Raw genomic sequence first — 15,073 nt, 5'->3', positions numbered from 1 at the left:
CTGAGCGGATGGGGGAGGGGGGATAAATCCTTTAAAAAAAAATCAAGTGGGGATGACCTTTACAGTCACCCCCCCCCCCCCTCCCCTAAATAAGGGCATGGACAAAAGAAACGGTATATCTCCAGAAAATAATCGATACATTTATTCAAATACATTATCAATAAAAAATGACAACACAGATTAACAACAAAAAAAAATAAATAAAACAATTCTCAAAATCAGTTAATCCTTTTTTTCTAAAGTTGACAAGTCTGTTTTGAAAGCAGTTAACTCACTCATCTGTATGTGATAGGTGAATATGCATATATCGGGTGATTTTATGAGCCATGAATAAATGCATATGTTCAGGCCTCTCTAATTTTTATAGAGCATAAAAGCAATGTTTTTTTTTATACCTGTTCTTATTAATTTAACAGAAGTTAAACAGGTTGGATATACAGCTTGTACATTTAAAAATTTGAATGAACATGCGGATTGAAGGCTAACAACACAATAATTCAAAATCGTATAAAAAAAAATTACGCAGCCTCAAATTTCAGGCGACTCATTAAAATGTAAGCGAATGTTATAAAACTGTTTAAAAAAATTGAACTTTGATGGTACTATATTTTCTTTTTGCCAAGTGAACAATTATTTCAGAATGCTACATTTGATATTGTTATGCAGAGTTTTTCTGAAAAAAAAGTAACAGAAGTTCAAAGGTCAGTTATACCACAGACAAATATTCTTGGGATTTCTATTCTACATAACTGAGTAACGCATCAACTTTAATTTGACAAATTTCTTTCGTCATAATTCTCCAAATCGGTTAATCCTATTTTTCTAAAGTTAACAAGTTTGTTTTGAAAGCATGTCATCTCACTCATCTGTATGTCATAGGTGAATTTGCATATAACGGGTAATTTCGTGAGCCATTAATAAATGCATATGTTTAGGCCCTTTCTAATTTCGATGGTGCATAAAAGCGAGGTTGTTTTAAGCAAAATGCATTTTATACGTTCTCATTAATTTAACAGAAGTTACACAGGTAGGATATATAGCTATTACGTTTGAAACTTTGAATGAACATGCAGATTGAAAGGCAACAAGACAATAATTCAAAATCGTTAAAAAAATTACGCAGCCTCAAATTTCAGGCGACTCATTAAAATGTGAGCTTATACGTTATAACCCTTCCAAGAAGATGATATATAGGCCCTAAATTTTACACATAGATTTGACTTCTACATTTCTATATGAACTGTTTGAAAAGTTTGAACTTTGATTGTACTACTATGTTTTCTTTTTGCCTTGTTAACAATTGTGTCAGAATTCACATTCAGATTTCCAACAGAATAACAAATATTTACGATATAAAACATTAATGATGATTAACATATAAATACAATACAAAACGTTATTGTAGACAAAATTATGATTATGTAGTTTAGATAGAAGAAAGGTATCTGTGGAAATGGGAGATTCACTGAAAAGCATAGCTTGTATAAATGTGAACCCCCCTCAAGGAAGAGAAGAGAGGAGAGAGAGAGAGAAAGAGAGAGACGCAATGGTTGCTATTTGCCTACGGATATTTACTGAATAGATTAAAAAGAACAGGATAACCCACAGAACAAGACGAAACAAAAACAAGAATAAAATAAAACGGAAAAAACACAGGACGACAAAAGGAGAATAAACAAATAGAATCAGGACGAATTGCGACAGAAAAGAAAGGATAAAACAAAATGATAAAGACTAACAAAAATAACTTGAAGTCTGAGAGGAGACGATAATGAGTGGGAATTAGTAATGGAGACCTCGGTAGGATTTAGGTAAGACGTTTTTTTTTTTTTTTAAGAATGTATGGAAGGGCTGTTTTTTATGTTATTGTATTGTCGAGGGATATCCAAAATCTAGGGCCATCGAACATAAATGTACTCTTTGCCAATAAAGTTCTAAAACGGGGTAAATGAAATTCGTTAGATTGCCTAGTTGGGTAATTATGACAAGATTAAATAAGAGGAAACATAGAATCAAATACACGTGGAAGGGTGTTTTTGTCAAATTTAAACATGATTGTCCTAAATGAAATAAGTATAGGTCGCTTATCTTCAGCAATTTGCTATAAAAAATAGCGGGTCAGTGTGTGAACGAAATGCTGAATTATGAATAACACGAAGGGGCTTCTTTTGCAGTAATAAATATCTAAAATGGTTAGGTGGGTGCTGCCCCAGGCAAGTATCCCATAATTCAAGTAAGGTAAGATCAGGGAAGAATATAGCATTAAAAGTGATGACGACGAAAAATGATATTTCAGTTTATTGATAATGCCAACATTTCGCTAAATAATCTTACATATACAATCTATATGGTATTTCCAGGGAAGCTTATTATCAACGGTAACACCGAGAAATTTATTGAATGTGACACTTTCTAAATTAGTGTCATCTAAAACAATGTCCATGGGAAGTGTATCAATGGAATTGCTAAATAGCATATATTAGTAGAGCGGATTAGCCGAACAATTGTGCAAATTATGACTAAAGCATGAAACTTTCACAAGTGTTAGTATATGCCGTAAGATTTATTTTAAAGATGGGAGGTAAATTTATAAATGCCATTTTCGGCCGTTGCCATGGCAACGGATTAATTTCTCCAAAACAACATACATTCCCATATAAATGGTAAAAAACATGATATAGATGACCACAATGATAATTTTCAGGCTCCCAATTGAATACATATGAAATTTAGAAATATTCAAGATCATCAAGATAGTTCCAATTGGTCAGTTGCCATGGCAACGGCTTGTTTTTCACCAGAAAAGTAAAAATTTTGATTAAAAAACGTTGTAGAATATGATTCATCTTTAATTTCCCCTAACGTTACAGTGCTTATCGAAGATATTTTGGTTGCTAAATGTGTAAATTACATCTCAAGCCATTGCCATGGCAACCAAATAACATCTAATTTACAAAAATAACATGTTTGACAAGACAATGGACAGGTGGAAAATACAAGTGGAATTAACTTAATCTGTATGCTTAAGATTTGACCCCCTCATTTGAAGCAAAAAATACAGAAAGTGTTCTGCAGGAGTTCTTTATAAAGATAAAAATTAATGTTGCCTTGGTAAAGCTTGAATTAAATTTAAAAATAAACAGTTTTGCAAAGGACCCGTTGCCATGGCAACATCTTATCTCCCTCTAGAAAAGTAAAAATATTGATAAAAATGTAAAATACATGTACAGTAAGATCATCATTCCATTTTCCCTAATTTCAAGGTACTAATCGAGATATGTTTGTGACTAAATTTTATAGATATAACATCTTAAGCCATTGCCATGGCAACCAAATAACATCTAATTTTTTTTTTTAAGTGGATGATAAGGTTAAAAACAGGTGAAAGATACAATGAATATTAACTTAATGTGCATTCGTAAGGTCTGACCTACTCAATTAATTTAGGGGAAAATAATACAGTCAGTGTTCTGCATGAACTAAATTAGAATGATAAACATTGATGTTGCCTTGGTAATACTTGAATTCAACAATAAATATCAATATTCAAAATGGCCTGTTGCCATAGCAACAGATCATTTAGTATCAGTTTTGATTAAAAAAGGGACTATAGAATCTGATTTTTCTTGCATTTCCCCTAATCTTTGTGTGCTAAACATCGATATGTTTGATGCAAAATGTATAAATAACATCTGAAGCTATTGCCATGGCAACCAGATAATATCTAATACTAAAAAATAATGATTTGGATGACAAGATTTTGGACAGGTGGAAAATACAAATACAAATAACTCAATATGCGAAAGGTTTGGCCGGTCATTTAATTTCGAACAAAAATTTCAGTAAGAGTTCTGTATGAGTAGATAATTATGTTGCCTTGGTAATACTTGAATTTAATGATAAATATTAGTGTTTCAAATGTCCCGTTGCCATGGCAACAGCTCATTCCCCCCAGAAAAGTATCATGTTTGATAAACAAAAAAATTGTAAAATCTGATTTTTATTTCATTTGCCCCAATTTTAGGGAGCTAAGCATATATATGCTTGCTGTTAATAAATAAATAACATCTTCAGCCATTGCCATGGCAACCAATTAAGATATAATTTTTAAAACAAACTAACACAGTTGTAATGATAATGGACAGGTGGAATGTAACGTAAAGATTTACTTAATCTACATAAGGTTTGACTTTGACCAGTCATTAAGTTTTGAACAAAAAATACAGTAAGTGTTCCGCATGAGTTCATTAGCATGATAAAAACTGATGTTGCCTTGGTAATGCTTGAATTTATTGATATCAATGTTTACAAATGTGTGTTCTGTTCCCATGGCAACGGGTCATTTTATTCCCCCTAAAATACCATCTTTGATAAAAAATACCTTGTAGAATCTTATTTTTCATTCAATTCTACTAAGTTTAGGGTGCCAAACATACACGTACATCTCTGTTGGTTAATGTATAAATAACATCTTAAGGCATTACCATGGCAATAAAATAACATATAATTTACCCAAAAAATAACATGGCTGACAAGATAATGGACAGGTGGAAAATACAATAAAATTAACTTAATATGCTTGAATCTATTGATATCAATGTTTACAAATGTATGTTCTGTTCCCATGGCAACGGGTCATTTTATTCCCCCTAAAATACCATCTTTGATAAAAAAAATACCTTGTAGAATCTTATTTTTCATTCAATTCTACTAAATTTAGGGTGCCAAACATACACGTACATCTCTGTTGTTTAATGTATAAATAACATCTTAAGGCATTACCATGGCAATAAAATAACATTTAATTTACCAAAAAATAACATGGCTGACAAGATAATGGACAGGTGGAAAATACAATAAAATTAACTTAATATGCGTAAGGTTTGACCTACTCTTTTAATTTTAAAATCACATTAAGTGTTATGCATGATTTCTTACGATATGTTGATTTGGTAATGCTTGAACATAATGATAAATATCAATGTTGCCAATGGTCCCTTAAAAGTACAAATTTTGAAAAAAATAATATGTTTATTTTATTTCCTTGTCCCTTATTTGAGGGTGCTGAACATAAACATGCTAAATGATAAGCACCATCTTATTTCATTATACATGGCATCGGAATAAGACCTACAAAAATCATATCAGACTTTTTTGGGCTCAAATAAATTCCCGAAACTCTAATTTCGAGGCTGGTCAATTTCGTTCAAAGTATTCGCAGGCTGCCATTTTGAAGAAAGCGTCTTGGTGTGATTTGTGCTTTAAGGCCGTTCATCATATCAATATATAAGGGGATAATAGGCGTTGATAAATCAAAATCAAAAGTCTATCTGAGGAGTTGACATGGTCTTGAGCTCCTAATCAATGTAAATACAGTAAATCAACTTTTACATGGAAATCATTAAAATTTTGCTTTGTCTGACTGTTTTAGCATAATACTTGGCTCGAAATTTGATGACAAAGAATTATCAAGTATCATCTGCTAGTACGCATTTTAATTTCTGCATATATCAGAAAATTGTTACTTTTTGAAAATTCCCATCATTTCTTGAAAATTGCCGAAAATTCAAAAAATTCCCACCAAATTCCCGTTTATTCCCATGAAAAGATTCCATCAAGAAAATTCCCGGAAATTCTGCAACCCTACTCCCCCCAAAAAAAATCATTACCAAGAAAAAAATAAAGAGAACCTGAAAGAGAGATGGATAAAATATGATTATTTTACGAATACTATACCCAAAATCTTTTACAAAATTTTATTTTTGTAAAAAAAATGAAAAATCTCGAAAGTTTTACTCTTTCGCTGGGCTAGCTGACAACTTTTAAAAATAAATTTTACTCAATACATCATATCTGGACCCCTCAAAATTACGCTACAGATTTTGACGAAGAAGATTTTGAAATACTGTGATAATTCTTTAAATTAACATAATTATGAATCTAATCAACATGAAGTATAATCTATTCACTGCTAATTTTACATGATAAGTAGACTTATTAAAATATTTAAATTTTTAAAAATACCCTTACTGGTTGAAAGGTTGAAAAGAAAAATTAAGTACTCCAGGGTAACAGAAAAATCCAAGATGGTGCCCTCCCTGGCTGCCGTAGGCTAAAAATCCAAAACGCATCCATTACTTGATAAAATGGCTTTAATTTGTTTTTTATTCATTGGTTATTAAGGATCAATAGTACATATAGGGCCAAGTTACAGGGACAGCCAGTGGTCTGGAATGTCCAAAAACATAAGTTGGCTTCAAAAAATTGAATCTAAAATGGTTGCTGATACCTAAAGCGGACGTAGCTCATTTCATATTGGCCTAGGGGAAGTGATTTTGACTTTAAATCATTGGTTTCAAGAGTCTAATAATATTAGGACAAGTTACAACGACAGTCAAGTATGTCCGAAAATCCAATATGGCTTCCGAAAATAATTATAAAATGGCTGCTGATACTTAAAAGTGGAATAGCTCATTTTATATTCACCTGTGATATATGATTTTGGTGTTTAAACTATGATTTCAAAGGCGAATAATACATTAGGACAAGCTACACGGACAGTCGGTGGTCTTGTATGTCCAAAATTCCAAGATGGCTTCCAAAAAAGATATAAAACAATGTCTAATGTTGCTTACAAATAAACATAGTTTGTTCAATATCTGTCTGGGGAATATGATTTTGGTGTCTAAACCATATTTTAAAGGGTCAAGTAATGCATTAGGACAAGTTACAAGGACAGTCGGTGGTTTGGTATGTTAAAAAACGCAAGATGGCTTACAAAATGGGGTCTAAAATTGACTGTTGTTACTTAAAAATTGGCAGAGCTCATTCTATATCCGCCTGTGAGATGTGATTCTGGTGTCTAAACCATATTTTCAAGAGTCAAATAATAAATTAGGACATAGTTTGTTCAATATCTGTCTGGGGAATATGATTTTGATGTCTAAACCATAATCATAAAACCATGGTTTAATGCATTAGAACAAGTTACGAGGACAGTCAGTGGACTGGTATGTTAAAAAATCCAAGATGGCCTCCAAAAGGGGGTCTAAATTGACTGTTGGTACTTCAATATGGACATAATATAGTTCATTAATAATATACTATGGGGATATGATTTTGGTGTCTACACTAGTATTTAAAGGGTCAAGTAATACTGTACATTTGGTCAAGTTGAAAGGACAGTCAGGTGTCATTATTGTGTCAAAAAATTCAAAGATGGCTTGAAAAATGGGGGTTTTAATGTTACTAAAAAATGGACATAGTACATCAAAAATACACCTGGTTATATTATTTTGGTGTCTACACTATAGGGTTTCAAGGATCAAATTATACTTTGGGACTGGTTACAATTGTCAATTTTGCCTGAAAATCCATGATGGCTTCCATAAATGGGTTCTAAAATGACAACTGTTACTTTGAAGTGGATGTAATATCCACTTGTGAGAAATAATTTTGGTGCCTACATTCAAAATGCAAGCAGGTAAGAGTTGGCAACAGCACCCATTGATGTAATTTTAGAATCTACCTTGGATTTTGGACAAAATTGATAACTAACCATCCTTGTTACTTGTCCTAATGTAATAGTGGACCCTTCATACCACAGTGTAGACACCAAAAATGTTTCTCACATGTTGATGTTGTATGAACTCAGATAATTTCTGAGTGATATAAGTCATTTTAGATGCCATTTTGAAAATCCTCTTGGATTTTTAGGAAAAAATGGACAACTGGATATCATTGTAACCCGTCTAAACATATTTTTAAAACCTTGAAACCAAAGTGTGAACACCAAAATAATTTTTTCTTGGTGGATTTTAAATGAACTATGTCAATTTTTAAGTAACAGACTCCGATTAGACTCCAATTGTCGGAAGCCATCTTGGATGTTTAGACACGCTGGATTACGGACTGTCCTTGTAACTTGTTCAAATGTACATGATGTATTTACTGACATATATTACACGAAATATGTCAATTTGTTAGTAACAGGAGCTATTCCATTTTTGGAAGCTACCTTGGATTTATGGACAAACTCGACCACTGACTGTCCTTGTTACTTGTCCTAATGTATTATTTGACCCATTTAACCATGACATAAACATATTCCAGGATATCAAGCAAACTACTTTTTTAATGCAGCAACAGCAATTTTAGACTCCATTTTTGGAAGCCATCTTGGATTTTTTTATATAATGGACAACTGACTGTCCATTCAACTTGTGATAGTGTATTATTTGACCATTGAAACCATGGTCTAGACACCAAAATCATATATCTCAGATTGATAGGAAATGACCTATATGTCCATTTATATATCAACAGCCATTTCAAACTCAAATTTTGGAAGCCGTCTTAGGGTTTTGGACACGTCAGACCACTGGCTGTCCTTGTAACTAGTCCCAATGTACTACTTCACCCTTAAAACATAGAAACCAAATTAAGCCACTGAAATTAGATGTTATTTGGTTGTCATGGCAATGGCTGAAGTTATTTGTACATCAACAGCAAACATATCTATGCTTTGCATCCTAAAATTAGGAGAAATTTATGACAAAATGCAGATTTTAAACTGTTTTTCGATCAAATTTGGTGCTTTTCTTGGGAAAAAAGAGTCGTTGCCATGGCAACGGCCCATTTGCAACATTGATATTTATCATTAACTTCAAGCATTACCAAGGCAACCTCAAATTTCATCATTCTAATGAACTAAATAAATGCGAAACATTGTAATCTTTGTTCAAAATTAAATGACTGGGTCAAACCTTGAGTTGATTGTTATAAATTGCATTTTCCACCTGTCCATTATCATGTCAACCATGTTATATATTTTTTTCAAATTAGATGTTACTTGGTTGCCATGACAATGGATTTATATGTTATTTGCATGTTAACAGCAAACATATCTATTCTTACCCTAAAGTTAAGGGAAATGAAAGAAAAATCAGATTATATAGTCCTTTTTAAAAATCAAAACTGCTACTGTTCTTGGGTAAATGATCCGTTGCTATGGCAACAGGCCATTTGGAACATTGATATTTATCGTTGAATTCAAGTATTACCAAGGCAACATCAATGTTTATTATTTTAATTAGTTCATGCAGAACACTGACTGTATTATTTTCCCCTAAATTAATTGAGTAGGTCAGACCTTACGAATGCACATTAAGTTAATATTCATTGTATCTTTCACCTGTTTTTAACCTTATCATCCACTTTTTTAAAAAATTAGATTTTATTTGGTTGCCATGGCAATGGCTTAAGATGTTATATTTATAAATTTAGTCACAAACATATCTCGATTAGTACCTTGAAATTAGGAAAAATGGAATGATGATCATACCGTACATGTATTTTACATTTTTATCAATATTTTTACCTTTCTAGAGGGAAATAAGGTGTTGCCATGGCAACGGGCCCTTTGTAAAATTGTTCCTTTTTAAATTCAATTCAAGCATTTCCAAAGCAACATAATATTTTATCTTTATAAAGAACTCCTGCAGAACAATTTTGTATTTTTTGTTCAAATGAGGGGGTCAAAACTTAAGCATACAGATTAAGTCAATTCCAATTGTTTTTTTTTACCTATCCATTGTCTTGACAACCATGTTATTTTTGTAAATTAGATGTTATTTGGTTGCCATGGCAATGGCTTGAGATGTAATTTACACATTTAGCAACCAAAATATCTTTGTTAAGCACTGTAAAATTAGGGGAAATTAAAGATATATCATATTCTACAACTTTTTTTAATCAAAATGTTTATTTTTCTGGGGAAAAACAAGCCGTCGCCATGGCAACGGACCAATTGGAACTATCTTGATGATCTTGAATCTTTCTAAATTTCATATGTATTCAATTGGGAGCCTGAAAATTATCATTGTGGTCATCTATATCATGTTTTTTTACCATTTATATGGGAATGTATGTTGTTTTGGAGAAATTAATCCGTTGCCATGGCAACGGCCGAAAATGGCATTTATAAATTTACCTCCCATCTTTAAAATAAATCTTATGGCATATACTAATACTTGTGAAAGTTTTATGCTTTAGTCAAAATTTGCACAATTGTTGTGATTTTTGGAGCTAATCCGCTCTACTATATCTAGTTGTAAGTAGATTAAGGACGTTGCACAGTTATGTTTGTGCGCATTATGATCTGCGCATAGTTTACACTCTGCGCGCTGACGTCACAATGGATGAACAGGTGATTAATTAGTTCCAGGTATGAGCTGATTTTTCTCATCTCCTGCACTTTAACTGCATATCCGATGCGTTATTTCATGAAGCTAAAAATGGCATTATTCCATGGACCATTCAAAAACAAATTCTCTACGATTTAAAAATACTTTACTCTGCAGTGCTGCAAAGAATCACGAATATTACCCCGAGTTCGAATAAATGGTAGAGTGGTTTTGATTTTTTCTTCACATAGATACAAAGCATTCGGCGCATTTTTGGTGTTTTAAAAAGCACATTTGCTCTAATAAAAATGCTGATAGTTTAAAAACAAGCACATGAACCCCTATTTTTTAATGTTTGTACCTCTTAGGTATACCTTCCTCTACAACTCTGCAAATTTTGGTGAAAATGACATGGATTTTGAATAATGTGCAGCATTTATTGTACGTTCGTAGTTTGTTGGATTTTATCCATTGTGTGATTTTTAAAAGTTCATTATTAACAGTATTTACTAAGGTATATGGATTTTTCGTATACATTCGTAATTCCGAAGCTTCGTTATTCCAAAGGTTCGGATATTCCGAAGGTTCGTTAATCCGAAAGCGAAATAAAGTTCGTTGTTCCGAAAGTTCGACAATCCGAAAACGAAATGAGGTTCGTTGTTCCGAAGGTTCGTTAATCCGAAAGCGATATAAAGTTCGTTGTTCCGAAGGTTCGTTTATCCGAAAACGAAATGAGGTTCGTTGTTCATTTCGTTTTCGGACTAACGAACCTTCGGAATTACGAGCCTCATTTTGTTTTCGGATTAACGAACCTTCGGAATTACGAACCTCATTTCGTTTTCGGACTAACGAACCTTCGGAATTACGACTCTCATTTCCTTTTCGGATTAACGAACCTTCGGAATTACGCCACAAATGTTCGGATTAACGAACCCTTTTTCGTTTTCGGATTAACGAACATCGAGGTATAGGCAATTTATGTGTTTCGGAATTACGAACCTTCGGAATAAAGAACCTTCGGAATTACGAAGTGTAACCGGATTTTTATGGGAATAAAATATATCAGAATCGTCTGCAAAAAGTATGAACGAAAGGACATCAGATGATTTACAAAAGTCATTAATATAAATGATAAATGATAAAGAGCCTAACAAACTGCCTTGCGGGAATCCACAATTAATGTATTGCATGTTGGATGCATGACCATTCAAATATACAAATTGACGTCTGTCGGACAAGTAGCTTCTGAACCACTCCAAGGCCTTCCCGCGCACCCCATAATGAGAAAGTTTATGTAATAAGATATCATGGTTAATGGTGTCGAAGGCCTTGGAGAAGTCCAGAAAAATGCCAACTAGATGTGAGCAATTATCAAAAGCGTGGGCCACTTTATCAACGAAATTCAATAATGCATGTTCTGTGTTATGTTTTTCTCTAAATCCAAACTGAAAGTTAGAAAAAATATTGTGAGATGTTAACAAATCAATTATTTTACTATAAACCACTTTTTTTCTAAAATTTTGGACAAGAATGATTCAAAAGAAATAGGGCGATTGTTACTGATACTTAACTTGTCACCCTTTTTGTACAATGGAATGACCTTGACAACTTTCATGCGATCAGGGACTTGCCCGGAGGTTAGAGAAATGTTAAAAATATGTCAAAGGATCGACAATTTCAGATATTATACCTTTTAAAATAAAGTTATTGACATCATTATAACCAGGACTTTTTTATTATTAAAATTAAATTTAATCAGTAATATCTTTTTTGGACTACGGGAGTGAAAAATATTGAACTAGAATTAGGTGTACCTAGATAAACATGAAAATGTTTTGTTGAAGGGGGGATTTCTCTCGCAAGGTTCGTTCCTATAGATGAACAATAATCATTACAAATATTAGCTATATTTTCAGGATCTCCAATAATATCACCGTTAGACCTAATTGAAGCATAGAGCTTTTACCTAATAGCTCCATGATTGAAGTTATATCGGACTTATTAGGATAGATTCATGGCTTGTTTGAGAACTTGCCATGTATTTTGAATGTCGTGCTTATACAGAATTATTTGACCAGTGAAATTTCTTTTCTTTTCCAAACGTATTGCCTTAGTTAAAGTATTCGTATGTGTGGTGTATTTAGTTTTTGCCTGAAGAGTGCCTTTAAATTTTGAATTATAATATAATTTTTTTGTTGTTATTAATTGAACGCAAAAGTGCTTTAGATATCCAAGGAAATCTCGGTGATTTTTTGTAGTTAGTTTGTCTATCTTTTACTTTTGGAATATGCTTATCTAATTCCCTAATAAAAATATTCAGAAAGTTATTGAAGCACATGTTTGCATCATTATTGTTATAAATAGGTGACCAGTCAACAGACTCTAACGAAATACCCAAGATTATCTGGAGTAGGTGTCTGTCTTGATGGCTTGGATGGATTAATACATAACAAATACTGCATTGAGCCATAACAAATCTATCTCAGGCTCAAATTGAGCCATAAAAATACTGCATTTGCTTGTCAAGAATTCACTTGTGAACACTTTGCATAATATATTCAGGAATAATCTAAAAGAAATGTTCTACTCTGCTTCTACAACGTTAATTATTATTAATTTATTCCGTCTCATTGAGTGGCAGCATGTCTAGTTAGAATCTAATGGAATGAAATATGTACGATCATTTGACCCTTGAATAGTTTAATGACAGAGGCTCTTGTAAATAACCCCCCCCCCCCTTCCAAATACAAACAAATGTGTATTTTCATTGTGATTCAAATCACGCTTCCCCAAACTTAATTTTATATCATACCTATCTAATCTCTATTTATGGTTCTTTGTATATAATTATTATGTTTAAGAAGGTTCCTACCAAAATCTTGCGGAAATTCGTAAATACCATATAAGGGAATCTCTAAAATAGCATTATCTATACACAAGCAGGGGTTAACCATCGTCATTTCACAATTTTGTTCTATTATCATGATTATCTCTAACATGCTCTATTTATGTTTTCATTTCATGTCATGATTTCTTTTATTTCTTTCTCCCATATCATTGTCTCCTTCTCATCACTTAGTTGCATCCCACTACACACATGCATTGCACTATCCAGTCCCCATTTCCAAATGTTGGGATCGCTTTCTGGCTTGCTCAATTGGAATTTGAAAGTACTTAAAGGGATCGTTTAACATTGTGAGAAGCTGATTTAAAAAAATCTCAAATTAAGATGAATTATGTTTCTGAGTTTATGTATTTGTTCTAAGAAACCCTGGAAGTCATCTATATTTTTAATGAAAAGTTGTTAGTAGGTGGGAAAATGTGATTATATTGGAACCCGTCTACTAGACGATCTCCCAAATTACTGTGACTTCCCGATTTGAAAATAAAATTGTATGCCTCCCTCTGCGTTGAGATCGTAACGGACACGCAAGCGAGAACTGTCAATCAACCAACAGTGAATGGGGGCAAGGCCGCTCCGGCCGATAGCGCGTTTCCGTTTTACACCCTGGCGAAGGCATTTTCCGGAAAAATTGCCACAAAGCGACTAGTGAAGAGTCTACGTCTACGTTTGTTTACATAATCAGCTGGGCGCGCGATCCAAAAGTCCCCACCGAAGATATCCGCAGAACATACGTGCAAATGCAGCTGAGCTTATAGACCAAAAGCTTCAGTCTCTGTATTTTGGTTGTTCCGCTGAACTACGTTGGCTCCATGATTTTGTTTTACTTTATCACACATGATCGTTTATATGAATGAAAACGAATAATAGCTAAAATATTGAAAAATAAAACACATAATTACTTTTTTTTCATATTATATCTATCCTTATATCTATCATATCTGTCTATCCACTATCTATGTTATAAATCAATCTATGGAACTACATGATATTTCTATCTGTCAATTTGTCTATCTACTCTGTCTCTCAAATTCTCTATCTATCCATCTGTCTCTCTTTTATTTCTCTCCATCTATTTATCTACTCATGTGCAATATCAACACATTTCCTCAGCTCTACTTTTCCCTTTTTTGTGCTCGATTCGATTCAATTACTACTTTATTTACTTGTGACCATTGTTAAATGTCTTGTATTGCATAAAGAGTTTTTTTTCTGAAGATTGCATCCTATTCTCTTTCAAATTCCACCTCTTGCTTTCCCTTCTCTTTGTCTTATCCAGATTTTTTTCCCTTAATTCTCTCACCTCTTTCCTCTTCTCTCTCCTCTTTCTTCTTAATCTTTCATACCGCTTTTTTCTTCTTTGGTGACACTTTGTAGTACTTTTTTTTTCATCTGTATGAATTTGTATTGTATTTGATATTTATTAATAATTTTTACTTTATATTTGGTTATGATTCTATTTGTATGTAAACATTCACTTATTTAAGTCTTTGACTGCTTGTGATTGTATTTTGATAGTTTTTATTGCAATAAAATCCAATATATATATATATATATATATATATATATATATATATACTTGTAAATAATTCAACGCAAGACGTAGCTTCCATGTATCTCTTTATTACAAGCTTTCGGCCAATGGGGCCTTCATCAGGCCTATAATGCATTGAAACAAACAGAACAAACCATACAAATAAGGTCGAAATAACAAAGTAAATGTGTAACAAAGGGTACTATATATATATATATATATATATATATATATATCTCAAATTCTCTCTATCTATCCATCTGTCTGTCCTTTTCTCTCTCTCTCTATTTCTCTCTATCCGTCTATCTATCCCTCGAATTCTCTATATCCATCTGTCTGTCTGTCTCTCAAATTCTCTCTCTCCCTCTCAAATTATCTCTCTCTCTCTATCTATTCATAGTCTTTCTCTAGTTCTCTCTATCAATCTATCTTCTATCTATCTATCTATATGTA

Source organism: Lytechinus pictus, chromosome 6 (assembly GCF_037042905.1).
Source record: "Lytechinus pictus isolate F3 Inbred chromosome 6, Lp3.0, whole genome shotgun sequence".
Classification (NCBI taxonomy): domain Eukaryota; kingdom Metazoa; phylum Echinodermata; class Echinoidea; order Temnopleuroida; family Toxopneustidae; genus Lytechinus; species Lytechinus pictus.
Note: the sequence above shows the minus strand (reverse complement) of the source record.